Source organism: Prionailurus viverrinus, chromosome C1 (assembly GCF_022837055.1).
Source record: "Prionailurus viverrinus isolate Anna chromosome C1, UM_Priviv_1.0, whole genome shotgun sequence".
Classification (NCBI taxonomy): domain Eukaryota; kingdom Metazoa; phylum Chordata; class Mammalia; order Carnivora; family Felidae; genus Prionailurus; species Prionailurus viverrinus.
The window spans coordinates 180,494,093-180,506,245 of record NC_062568.1 but is presented as its reverse complement, the minus strand read 5'-3'; positions in this window follow the sequence as shown (position 1 = coordinate 180,506,245).

Here is a 12,153-nt window from a genome sequence, read left to right as displayed (position 1 = left end):
TTGGGATTCTGTCTCTCCTTATCCTTATCCCTCACCTGCTTGTGCTCTCCCTCTCTCTCAAAATAAATAAATAAACTTAGAAGGAGAAAAGAAGAAGAAGAGGAAGGAGGAGGAGGAGGAGGAGGAGGGGAGCCTGCGTAGCTTAGTCAGTTAAGTGTCAGACTTTGGCTCAGGTCATGATATCACGGTTCGTGAGTTTGAGCCCCACATTGGGCTCTCTGCTGTCAGCATGGAGCCCGCTTCAGATCCTCTGTCCCCCTCTCTCTCTCTGCACCTCCCCTGCTCACACTCTCTCAAAAATAAAATAACAAAAGCATTAAAAATGAATACGCCAATATTAATAACCAATAGGTCAATATCATATGCATATTCATGAGCATTTGTGTAACCAGTATTTCCTACATGCGTACTGTGTGCACACACCATTCTGAGAGCACTACTGGAGGGGCTTTGGATTCGGCGTCCGTCTAGAGGCGAATTAGAAACAAACGAAGCAGATTATCAGGGATGATGTAACAGTCCCAGAGGTCAAACATAGTAGAGACACTTGTAGAGACTACAACTATCATTTATTCACCCGTGGTACATGTCCACAGCAAGCCCCCAGTCAATGTTGACAGATTAAGTGAATGAACACGCACCAAGGCTCATTTCGCGCAGTTCCTGTCCCGGTCCTAGGAGAAAGCATCTTCCAATATCTGAGAGAGATCATCTAGCCCCAAGTCCTACCAAATGGCATCTGCATGGCCCTGGGTTTCCTGCAAAATATTCGCGGTCTAGAGGAGAAGACAGATGTCTGAGTAACCAATTATAGTGGCATGTGGTGAGTGTTCCCACAGAGATAAACCCAGAGAGTTACGAGAGCACGAGGAGGGGCACCTCACCCCAGGGTGGGGGTGAGTTCTTGAAGGCTTCACAGAAATGGCACCAAAGCTGAGCCTTAAAGGACACGTTCTAAAGCAAGGAAATGCATTGCCGGCAGAGGGAAGCAAGTATGTGAAGGCATAGAAGCAGGAGATGTGGTGGGTTTGGGGAGCTCTAATGGTCTGATGTGGCTCAAGCTCAGAAGACATAGAGGTATGGGCAGGAATTGGTTTATAAAAAGCCCTGTATGCCAGGGTAAGAAGTTTGGATTTGTGTTATTCAGCCCTGGTTGCACACTGTCTATCACCTGGGGAGCTTTTAAAATATCAACGTCTGGCTCTCACCTTCTAATGGCTGTTTTTAATGGGAAGCGGCTTGAGCACGTTTACGTGCTATATGGAGAAAGATCCAGCACCCACATGGAGGGATTAGCCTTTGGCTAAGGGGAACACCTCATAGATGGCCACGTCAGGGGACTCTCAGGGGACTGGGAGAGAAGGAGGCTGTTTGGGGCCTGCAGAGAAGCTGGGTGGAAGGTTACCAGCATGAGGGGCAGGCTGATGAACTGGAGAAACTGAAGGGGTCCGGGAACTTAGTCTTGATAAGGATGAAGGCCAGGTGGTGAGGAAGGGGTGTGGGGGGAAGAATGCCCAGTAGAGCTGTCTAACAACTCCCCCTCCTTCATGCGGCCTTCCTAATTGGAAGTAAGGTGACTTCCCCCAGGGTCCCACCTGACCTGACTCACTCCTCACTCACTGCTCTCTCAGGGGCCCTTCTCCATCCTCATTCCCCAGAAGATAAACCACTGATGTACTTTCTGCAAGGGTTCAATCTGAAACCACCCTCCGTGTGGATGCTAACAACTCGGTTCCCTTGATTATCTGAGGCTTTACATGTTCCAACAGAAAAATGCAAAGGAAGCGGGGTCAAAGAAGCAGGAACAACGAGGAACAAATGGGAAAAGGCGTGCCTGTGCGTGCACGGGTGTGTGTGGCGGTGGGGGGGGGGGTGCGAGCAGGTGGAGCAGTGGGGGGGGGAACAGAGCATGGAGACACAGGGAGTCGTGGGTTAAAGACAATAGGAGCTGAGGGTCGGGGTACCTGGGTGGCTCAGTCGGTTAAGCGTCCGACTTCAGCTCAGGTCATGATCCCGTGGTTCATGGGTTCAAGCCCCGCGTCGGGCTCTGTGCTGACAGCTCAGAACCTGGAGCCTGTTTCAGATTCTGTGTCTCCCTCTTTCTCTGACCCTCCCCTGTTCATGCTCTTTCTCTGTCTCAAAAATAAATAAATGTTAAAAAAACAAAAATTTTTTAAAATAGGAGCTGAGGGTCTATAGGCTAACAGACACCAGGACCCTCCCCTGTTCATGCTCTTTCTCTGTCTCAAAAATAAATAAATGTTAAAAAAAAAATTTTTTTTTTTTTTTTTTTAAATAGGAGCTGAGGGTCTATAGGCTAACAGACACCAGGAGTGGCAGGTGGAGAGGGAAGAAGTCTCCTGGGGGCTGGGATAGACTTGTCCCTTCACTGTCCTGTAAAGGACAAAGGGCACTTTCTACACCCTCACCACACAGAGGAGTTGGGGGGAGGGCTGAGTCCGTGAGGACAGGGGAGTAAAGAAAGGGTGAAGGGTTTGTCAGTTAATAATTCTGCATATCCCTGGGCCTTCACCAGCTAGTTAGTGTCCTCCACCTATGGCTGAAGGAACCAGGGCTGGAAAGACATCCAGCGGGCAGAAGGGAGAGGATGCGTGCAAGCGCTCATCACAACTGTCAGTGGGTAGCCAATGCCTACACGCTGTGGGCAGCATTCAGGGTTCATGGAACAGAACTAAAGACACTCAGGTAGGGGGAGAGGACTGTGATAGAACCTGCAGAAAAGGCTTTGGAGGGAGAAAAGGGGAGACTCTTTCCTCCAGGGGAAGTCATCAGGATGGAGGAAAGACAGGTAGCCAGATCCGGAAGATGTGTGAGCAAGGCCGGACGGCGAAGAGAGAAAATATAGCTTATTATTCAATACCTTCTCCAGCAAGAATGGGGCCAGCTGCTTTCCATATGCTCTTATGGTTCAGTCCTGTAAGGTAACTACTATTATCACTGCTTTGTGGATGAAAAGAACAGAATCAGAAAGGGTGGTGGAGTTTTCTCAAGGCCATGTGGTAAGTAAGGGAGAAGCAACACAGGTGCTCCAGGCTGAGGAAAAGGTGTGGACAAAGGGATGGAAGTAGGAACACGCAGGACAGGTGTAGAGAATCGCTGCACCTGATGCTGCTTGGCCAAAGGATATGCTGCTGAATAAGAGGCCTTCATATGCAAGAAGGTTAAAAAGTAGGCCGGCCCCAAACCATGAAGTGGTCTGAATGAAAGTAGGAGGAGTTTTGTTTGTACTGGGGTGTTCCTGAGGATTTTTAAGAAAGGGGTTGGTAGGATCCCCCATTGTTCTTTACAAAGACAAACCTGTTATATATCCCCCTGATATATAACATCAGGGGGAAAGGAAAGGAAGGAGGGCCAGCTGGGAGACCAGCCCCAATGCACAGGTGTGACACGCCCAGGGCTGTATCTAAAATAAGGGGAGGGCGCCTGGGTGGCTCAGTCGGTTAAGCGTCCGATTTCAGCTCAGGTCACGATCTCGCGGTCCGTGAGTTCGAGCCCCGCGTCAGGCTCTGGGCTGATGGCTCAGAGCCTGGAGCCTGCTTCCGACTCTGTGTCTCCCTCTCTCTCTGCCCCTCCCCTATTCATGCTCTGTCTCTCTCTGTCCCAAAAATAAATAAACGTTAAAAAAAAATTTTTTTTTAATAAAAAAATAAATAAAGTAAGGTGAATGAGCAGGGAGAGAAGACAGAGCAGAGAGAGACCCAGAATTGACAGTAAGATGGTTGTGTGGGATAACTCAGGTGGAGCAGGGTGGAGGAATTGAATGCCTTTGGGGACACGTGGATTGTGAGGGAGGGTTGCACACTGCACAATCTTAAATACAGTTCTGTAAGTTTAGAAGAACAGGTGGGGCTCGAGGCAAAAAAAGAAAAAAAACATCCAAAGATTCTCTGAAATCACACAAAGTGGACTGTGGGAGCTCAGACACTTCCCCCACCCCCTTGTTTTCATTTCCTTTAGGGAATCCCTGCCCCACTCCATTGGCCTGGGAATCGTGGTTCTTCCCACTTCCCCCAATCCAAGCTCCTCATGGCACAGAATCCCAGCAAGAATAATCAGAGTTCCTGGGTGAGATGAGCCCCTACTGTTGTCAAGTGGAAAAACACAGAGACAGAGAGCCTCGGACATCGGACATCCATTGGACATCGGACATCCATTGGACATCGGACCCTTGAGCCCACCTACAGCCAGTCACCTTTCAACTTCCCATCCACATAACCCAAACACAATTGGGACCCCCTTCCTTTGTTTTTGGTTAGGCTAGTTTAATTTTAATGTGCTGTAACCAAAGCAGTCTAACAGGCCATGATGCAATAAAAATGAAATTCCTCAGGAGAGAGTAAGGGAAGAGAATAGGAGTTTGCATTTGAATGCTGACTCTATACCCAAATGGCCTTTTATGCCCTTTTAAGAAGTTTGGACCTTACCCTGTAGAAAAGCAAGAGCTACTTAAAGTTTTAACTTTAATTTTCAATATGTTCAGTTGCAGGTACGCTTTTGAGGTCTGTGCTATAATCCCATCTTACAGAGGTGGAAACTGAGGTTCTTGGAAGTGAAGTAACTTGCCTAAGGTCACACAACACATGTGTCCAGGTCAGGAGGTGGTAGACGACAGGAGGAGGGGACACTGGAAGGATGAGTTATTCACTAGATGAACAAGGGGGCCTGGAGCAGGAAAAAGAGAGGGCAGACAGTCCAAGGAGAGGGTAGGGCATGTGCAAGCTGTGGAGGTGTGAGACAGCACCTGACTCCCAGGTCAAGGCCCGGCTGAAGCACTTCCAGCGTAACGGCAAGAACAGTGGAGCTGCCGTGACAAAACAAGGCCCGTGGAACTGGTGGGAGTGTGAAGAGAAGCAAGCAGGAGCTCAGGACTGTGATTCCCCTGGGTGGCGGGGGGAGACAACAGCAGCCCAGGAAGACCTGAGCACAGACCTAGTAAGCGTGGACAGATGAGGAGGGAACTCATCACACCAGCACAGAGACATCTAGGAGAGGAGTAGGGCCCCCGGTAGGGTCAGAATGTAGGCAGACTGTGGACTGAGTCTTCAGCTGGTTTGGACAGGGAAGAGATTCAGTTTAGAAGGGAGGACACAGAACATTTCAGGTGAGGGAGCTTGTCATTTGGTCTCAAATCAAAATCAAAGTATACAGTGGGAGAGTATAGGTGTCAAATAAGGGGGAGAAAGAAAATTCACTAAAGTAAATTCAAAAATGACTTATCACACCAGGTAAACCAATGTAAAAATGTTCCAGGGACTGCTCTGCTCCGCACGAGCTGAGACATGGTGGGAGATCAGATGTGCACAGAGGATCTCTCAGGAGGCGGAGCTCCTGATGGCAGGCATGGTGTGAGCACAGACAAGGTGCAGAGGAGGGAGAAGTTATGTCCTCACCAAAGGGACTCATGAATCACTGGTTCAAGCAGCAATTCTGGACATTAGAGTTCTAGACACTACCCTGAGGATAGTGGGTATTTATTGAGCTTCTATTGTCAGGCACCGTTCTGAGCACTTTGTACGTATTCATCTATTTAAACTTCACAGCAACTCTACAATATAGCCACTAATATTATCATCCCCAGGAATAAGGAAGTTGAGGCAGAGAGAGGTAAATTAACTTGTCCAAGTTCAAACAGCTAGTAAGTGGCACAGCTAGGATTAGAATCCAGGCAGTCTAAACCTATTCTTTTTTTTTTTTTTTAATGTTTATTTATCTATTTTGAGAAAGAGACTGCAAGTAGGGGAGGGGCAGACAGAGGGGGAGAGAGAATCCCGAGCCACTTCCATGCCATTGGTGCACGAGTCTGACACAGGCCCAATCCCATGAACGAGATCATGACCTGAGCCAAAATCAAGACTGGGACACAACCAACTGAGCCACCGAGGCCCCCTGAACCTGCTCTTTTAACCAAAATGCTACATTATACTCTCTCTCCAAAGTCAACCAAATCATCATACCACTGATAATAGCAGCGGCTACCATTTGTAGCGTTTATGATGGGTCAGATGCTATAGTGTGCCAGACACATACATTTCATGCCAAAGCTCACACAGCTAGCTATCAGGTAGAAGAACTGGAATTCAAACGTTGACAGTTCAGTCTGCTTGAACTTGGGGGACAATAAAGAGCATAAAAGAGAAGGTAACTGACCTTACTTAGTTGGCGTGGTGCTGAGTTGTGCACACACTGGGTTGTCAGGAGGCTTCACAGAGGAATGGTTCATTGGCTGAATTTTGAAAGATGATTGGGTATTCATCAGACAGAATGATGGGGGCAAAGTGTTACTTGCAGAGGGAACAGTGGGAATAAAGGAATGGAGGCCAGAAAGAGTTTGTCACTTTCAGGAAATCTCCAGCAGTTTGTACGGCTTGGAAATAGGGTGGATGGCAGGACAATATGGAAAATAAGTCAGGAGAAGCAGTCAGGGGGCTAGATCACATAGAATCTTACTTGCCTTTCCAGGAAATGTGAGCTGCTTTTTCAAACCTTTCCAATGAAGTAAATGTAATGACAGAAAGAGAAAAAGAGAAAGAGAGAAAGAGAGAGAGAAAGAGAGAGAGAGAAAGAAAGAAAGAAAGAAAGAAAGAAAGAAAGAAAGAAAGAATCAATCCTAGGAAATCTGGTAGCTTACTCTGAATCCCTTCAGAGTAGGACTTCCTTGAAGTATATTTTCTCTTCATAATGCATACATGATAGTTTTGTGTTGTCTGTTTAAATTACTCCTAGGAAAAGGAGTGTACCAGGATGATTTGATCCTGGTACTTTGTGCCTTGGCCACACTGCCCCACCAACCTGCCAGCTATGTGGACTCCAGCTTAAGAAACACAAAGAGGGAACTATCAAAAGAATTTTCATCAGGGGCGCCTGGGTGGCTCAGTCGGTTGAGTGTCCAACTTCAGCTTAGGTCATGATCTCACAACTCGTGAGTTCGAGCCCCATGTCAGGCTCTGGTGCTGACAGCTCGGAGCCTGGAGCCTGCTTCAGATTCTGTGTCTCCCTCTATCTCTGCCCCTAACCCACTCGCATTCTGTCTCTGTCTCTCTCAAAAATAAATAAACATTTAAAAAAAATTAAAAAAAAAGAATTTTCATCAAAGGGAGCAATGTGATCTGATCCACAGTTTACCCGGGAGCCAACACAACCCAGCATATGCGTTGGAGTGGGAGACAGGGAGTCTGAAAAACTCTTTTGGGGAAAGAGGCCTAAGTTGCAGGGCGGGATGAACAGATATTGGGGAGCCAGAATGGAGAGAATTTGGTAACTGACTGGGTCACGGGGGGACCAGGGACACAGAGAATGAAAAGTTTAGGATGGCTTCCACAGACTTGGCTTAGGTCACACCCAGGAAATGAAAAAAAAAAAAAAAAAAAAAAAACAGGTTCAGAGGGAAGGATGGCTGGACTTAAACATGCGGTATCTGAGGTGCCTATGGATCCTGGGGCAGAGAGTTCTGAGCTGAAAATAAAACTTACTTTGAGTTACATACAGAAAACGTAGTGGTCACAGAGACAGCAGGCAGAAGGACAGAAGGCCAAAAGCTGCAGAGAAGGAATGGTTAGTGAGGTAGGCGCCAAGTGGGGAGAAAGATGAGAAGGTAATGGTCAGCACTGTCAAACACCATGGAGATGACGTAAGATGAGCATTGAAAATAATTCTGGATTTAGCCATGAGCTCAACAGTGATGTCTGAAGAGGAGTTCCAGAGGAGTGGTAGAAGGAATGGGAGGGGTGGAGGAAGAGGCAGTGATTGGAGCCCTGTATATCAAGAGCCTGGCTGTGAGTCAGTGAGTAGACAGGTGAGGTCAAGGAGTAACATGGAAAAGACACAGGACACTAACGGGGGCCATGAAAATGGGAGCAGCCCAAAGAAAGTAGTAAAAAACAAACAAACAAAAAACACAGGTAGCGCACGTGCAGGGGTGTGGGCAAGAGAAGACCTCAGACAGGAGATTCAGGTGAGAACAAGGGAAGGTAGTAGAGCGGCAGAGGGCAGGCAGGGAGGGGAGCAGCCCAGACTCTGACCAGGTTCTGATTCAGTAGAACAGGCTATCATCCCATGGAAAATGTCATTCACTGCTTTCACTGGAAGAGTCTCTCTGGTACACAGATTTTGCCCAGGGGATAGAGAGGGATGCTGGACAGTGGGAAGGTAAATTCTGACATACATCCATGTGTCTCTGAGGTAACTTACCACCTCTTTGATGAATTTTCACTAGAGAACCAGTGCAAGCTAGAAAACAATTGAGGGAAGTGGTCTAGAGGGAGGTTGGTAATGTTAACTTGCAGGTGATGGAGAGGGAGCTTCGGGAATAGTTTGTAGGGGGTTGAAGGATTCAGGGGCTGAGCTAGGAAAATTTCAGTTTATCTTATATAACATAGTCAGGCAATGTGGAAAACAATCAAAATGCATGGGGACAGGACAGGTAGGCTTGGGAATCACGGCCAGAGATTTTAAAGCTAGGAAGGATATCTGGGATCAGCCAGGTGAGAAAACGGAGACGCAGGGAAGTCAGGTACCTTGTCCATAATGCACTTGGGGAAGTTGCCATGTCCAAATGGTAGGTGGCACTTGAGAGCTTGTGAACTCATGTAGAGACCATTATAGAGATCCAGCTCTGCCTCAGTGACTCACAGGAGTTCAAGAACAAGAGAGAGAGAAGTTAAAGGAGAAAAGAGAGGAAGAGAAAAAGAATGTCCTGTGGGACACACACACACATTGAAGGGATGGGCGCCATGGCCCCCATCAGATGGGCTGGAGAGGGTACCTTCTGTTTCAACTAGAAAGCCCCACGTGAAGAGCGGCAAATTCTTTCCGAGTGATCCCCCTGTGTTTGAGGCCATCAAGCCAGAGCGACATCAAGCCTCCATGGGTTGGCATGATGAACTCTCAGGAGTGATCCGAAAAGGGACCGCAGTCTCTGGCCCATTGTTAAACTTCAATAGGCTATCCTCCCAAATTTGGAACAGATGGAAGAAAATGTACATCCCTTAATCATTTCTCTGGATAGTAATCAGGATTTGACCCAGGGTGGGCGTTTGGAAGGATTCAGCCTCCGTCCTGCCCGGTGCTGGGATCAGCTCACACGGCTCCTGTGTCCACAGGGCACAGAGAATACATTGTCCCTAAGGGGGATTATTCTGTACAAGAAGCTCAGACAAAGGGAGAGGTTGTTCCCAGCTGCCTGGGGGAGGTGAGAATGGAGTGGGAAAAGGGCCCAGCCTTGCACTAGGGCATTCCTGCAGAGTTCAGCTTCGTGCCTGACAGCGGCACAGGAGGTATGTAATACAGCCCTTCCAGTTCAGTCCTAAAGCCAGAATCTCTTACAGAGCTGGAAGGAGCTGTTTCACAAGAAGGTACAAGGTCAGGTAAAGTTGGCTAGGTAGGGCAGCAATAGACATCGTAAGAGAAAGAGAATAGGGTGACTGGAGCAATGAGTAAACAGGAGGATCCACAATGACAGAATGCCAGCCACAGGGCAAACCTGGAGAGGAAGCAGTCCTAGACAATGGTTGTCATGTCAGCATGGATTAAGTAAGCTTCTGCCTTAAGCAGGGTGAACTCTGTGCTGCAGTAAGATCTCATGGTTTCACAGTTGCTTCTTTCTCCATCCTAGGCATAAACCTGGGGTACAATGACCTAATCTCGTTCTCCAGGGGCCCCAAGAGTAGGAGAAAACAGTCCCCAGGCAAAACAGAGCAGCCAGAAACAGGAACACCATCAAAGTGGAGCAAGAGAGCCATCTTTTCCGAATCCTACGTCTGAACAAGTAAGCAGGTCCTGTCCTCTTCTTCAAAGGGAATTCCATATATATCCCCTCCTGAGGGAATGAGTGTGTGAGCGGAGGGAGATACCATCCACTGAGGCGCTTACTGGGCTGTCCGAATCCTGAAGCTGGCGATGCTACGTAGGTGTGTGTACTCCAGAGGATCTGGGAGTGGGAGGGAGTTGCAAATGAGAACATGTGCTTCCAGAGTACAGAATATAGAGATGTGAGTGCCTTCGGAGTAAAGAATGTGTGCTTCAGGTCACCAGATGTAGGTGAGGTCCTGCATGTGTTCCCGTTGGGGCAGGAGGATATTTCCACTCTGGGAGGACAAGGAACCCATTTCAAATGTTGAAAATGAAGGTGGGATTACCTGGGACAACAAAGAAACTTTGGGTTGGTACCTCTCAACAGGTGGGAATCTTCTGCTGGAATTAAGGACAGCAGTCACCAAAAGATGATCCAGGGCTTGTGGAGAAGTACAACTTGAACTCCACTCAACATGATAGTTAGCTCTGAGACTTCCAGCAGGAAGGGAAAAGGTAAGATTAGGAACACCCGAGTGGGCTGACAGAGCAATAAGGCAGTACTGTTGAAATGGAGGAAAGGTCCGGCATTGCCTTAGAGCTGGTAACAGGACTCCCCGCGCTATTGTGTGCTACGATTAGTACGCTTTATGGGTACCATTTCTTGTCTTGATGGTACAGGAATGGATGTGACATCAGGGACCACTTTTCCAGTACTTTGCTGCCACAGCCTGGCAGAACTCTGCCCGGCACCAAACAAATGCCAGAGTACTGGTGTGCGACAGAAGAGAACAGAAAAAAGGCAGCTGGAAGGTATGAACAGGCTCTCCTCAAACCTCTCGGGACTTTTAGATCAAAGATAATCAGAGCTAAGAAAATGTTTGAGAGAGAACAAATTAGAATTGCCTTGCATCAACTTTGAAAGTCTCGGACATATAGTCTCTGACCTCGCTATAGCTCTCTTAAAAATCGCTATTGGTTGGGGCGCCTGGGTGGCGCAGTCGGTTAAGCGTCCGACTTCAGCCAGGTCACGATCTCACGGTCCGGGAGTTCGAGCCCCGCGTCAGGCTCTGGGCTGATGGCTCGGAGCCTGGAGCCTGTTTCCGATTCTGTGTCTCCCTTTCTCTCTGCCCCTCCCCCGTTCATGCTCTGTCTCTCTCTGTCCCAAAAATAAAATAAAAATGTTAAAAAAAAAAATCGCTATTGGTTAACACTGACACAATGGCCATCAATTTAAATAACTTTATTCAGGGGCACCTGGGTTGCTTAGTTGGTTAAGTGGCCGACTTCAGCTCAGGTCATGATCTCAGTTCGTGGGTTCGAGCCCTGCATTGGGCTCTGTGCTGACAGCTCAGAGCCTGGAGCCTGCTTTGGATTCTGTGTCTCCCTCTCTCTCTGCCCCTCCCCTGCTCACATTCTGTCTCTCAAATATGAAGAACGTTAAAAAAGAAAATTTTAATAATTTTATTCAGAGAAACCCTTTGGTCTTCTGCTGACTCAACACCTGCCCCTGCCTGCAAAGGAGCCCCGTTAGGCTACAGACCTGACTCACTCCGCTCTTCAGCGTTATAAAAGTAGGCGAAGGTACTGGTGGCTGTTCCCACCCACCAGCAGTCTGGCTCAGGTTTGATCACAGTTTCAGTGGACTGGAGGAAAGCCATCCTGGCTGGAGTCCAGGAATTAGGTACTATGATGAGGATAACTAACCCCTGATGAACCATGGTGTGAAGTGTAATTCCCCTCCCCCTCCAAAGTAAGAAAATCTTTCATGTGTATGGAGTGGGGTAAAGGACAGGGGACTTTGTAACTAGCTCCCAGGGAACAGCTGAACTGGCTTCTTAGAGGAGAGGAGGAGAGCAGGCCCAAGCTTCACCAGAGCTGCAGCTGGACCGTCAGACCCAGTTCAGAAGACTTGTTGCCTGCAGGTTGGAGAGACGGCCGGGATGGAAGCTGAGCAGGGAAGCCTACAGAGCCAGTGTGCCTCTAAGGACACATAAAGGTTGTGACAGTTTCCGGGAGCACAAAATCAGCACAGGCTTTCAAACAGAACAGAGCAGTCCATGACCTTGTGTCTAGCACCCCACCACTGACACGAAGCACTATCACATCACCCTAAGTTCTGGATCGAGGATTGAGGAGGGCAGTGGGGAGATGTGGCTGTAGAAGCTATTGGGGCGCCTCGGTGGCTCAGTCAGTTACGCATCCGACTCTCGGTTTTGGCTCAGGTCATGATCTCACAGTTTGTGGGTTTGAGCCCTGCGTTGGGCTCCATGCTAACAGTGCGGAGCCTGCTTGGGATTCTCTCTCTCTGCCCCTCCCCTGCTTGCTCTTTTGTCTTTCTCTCTC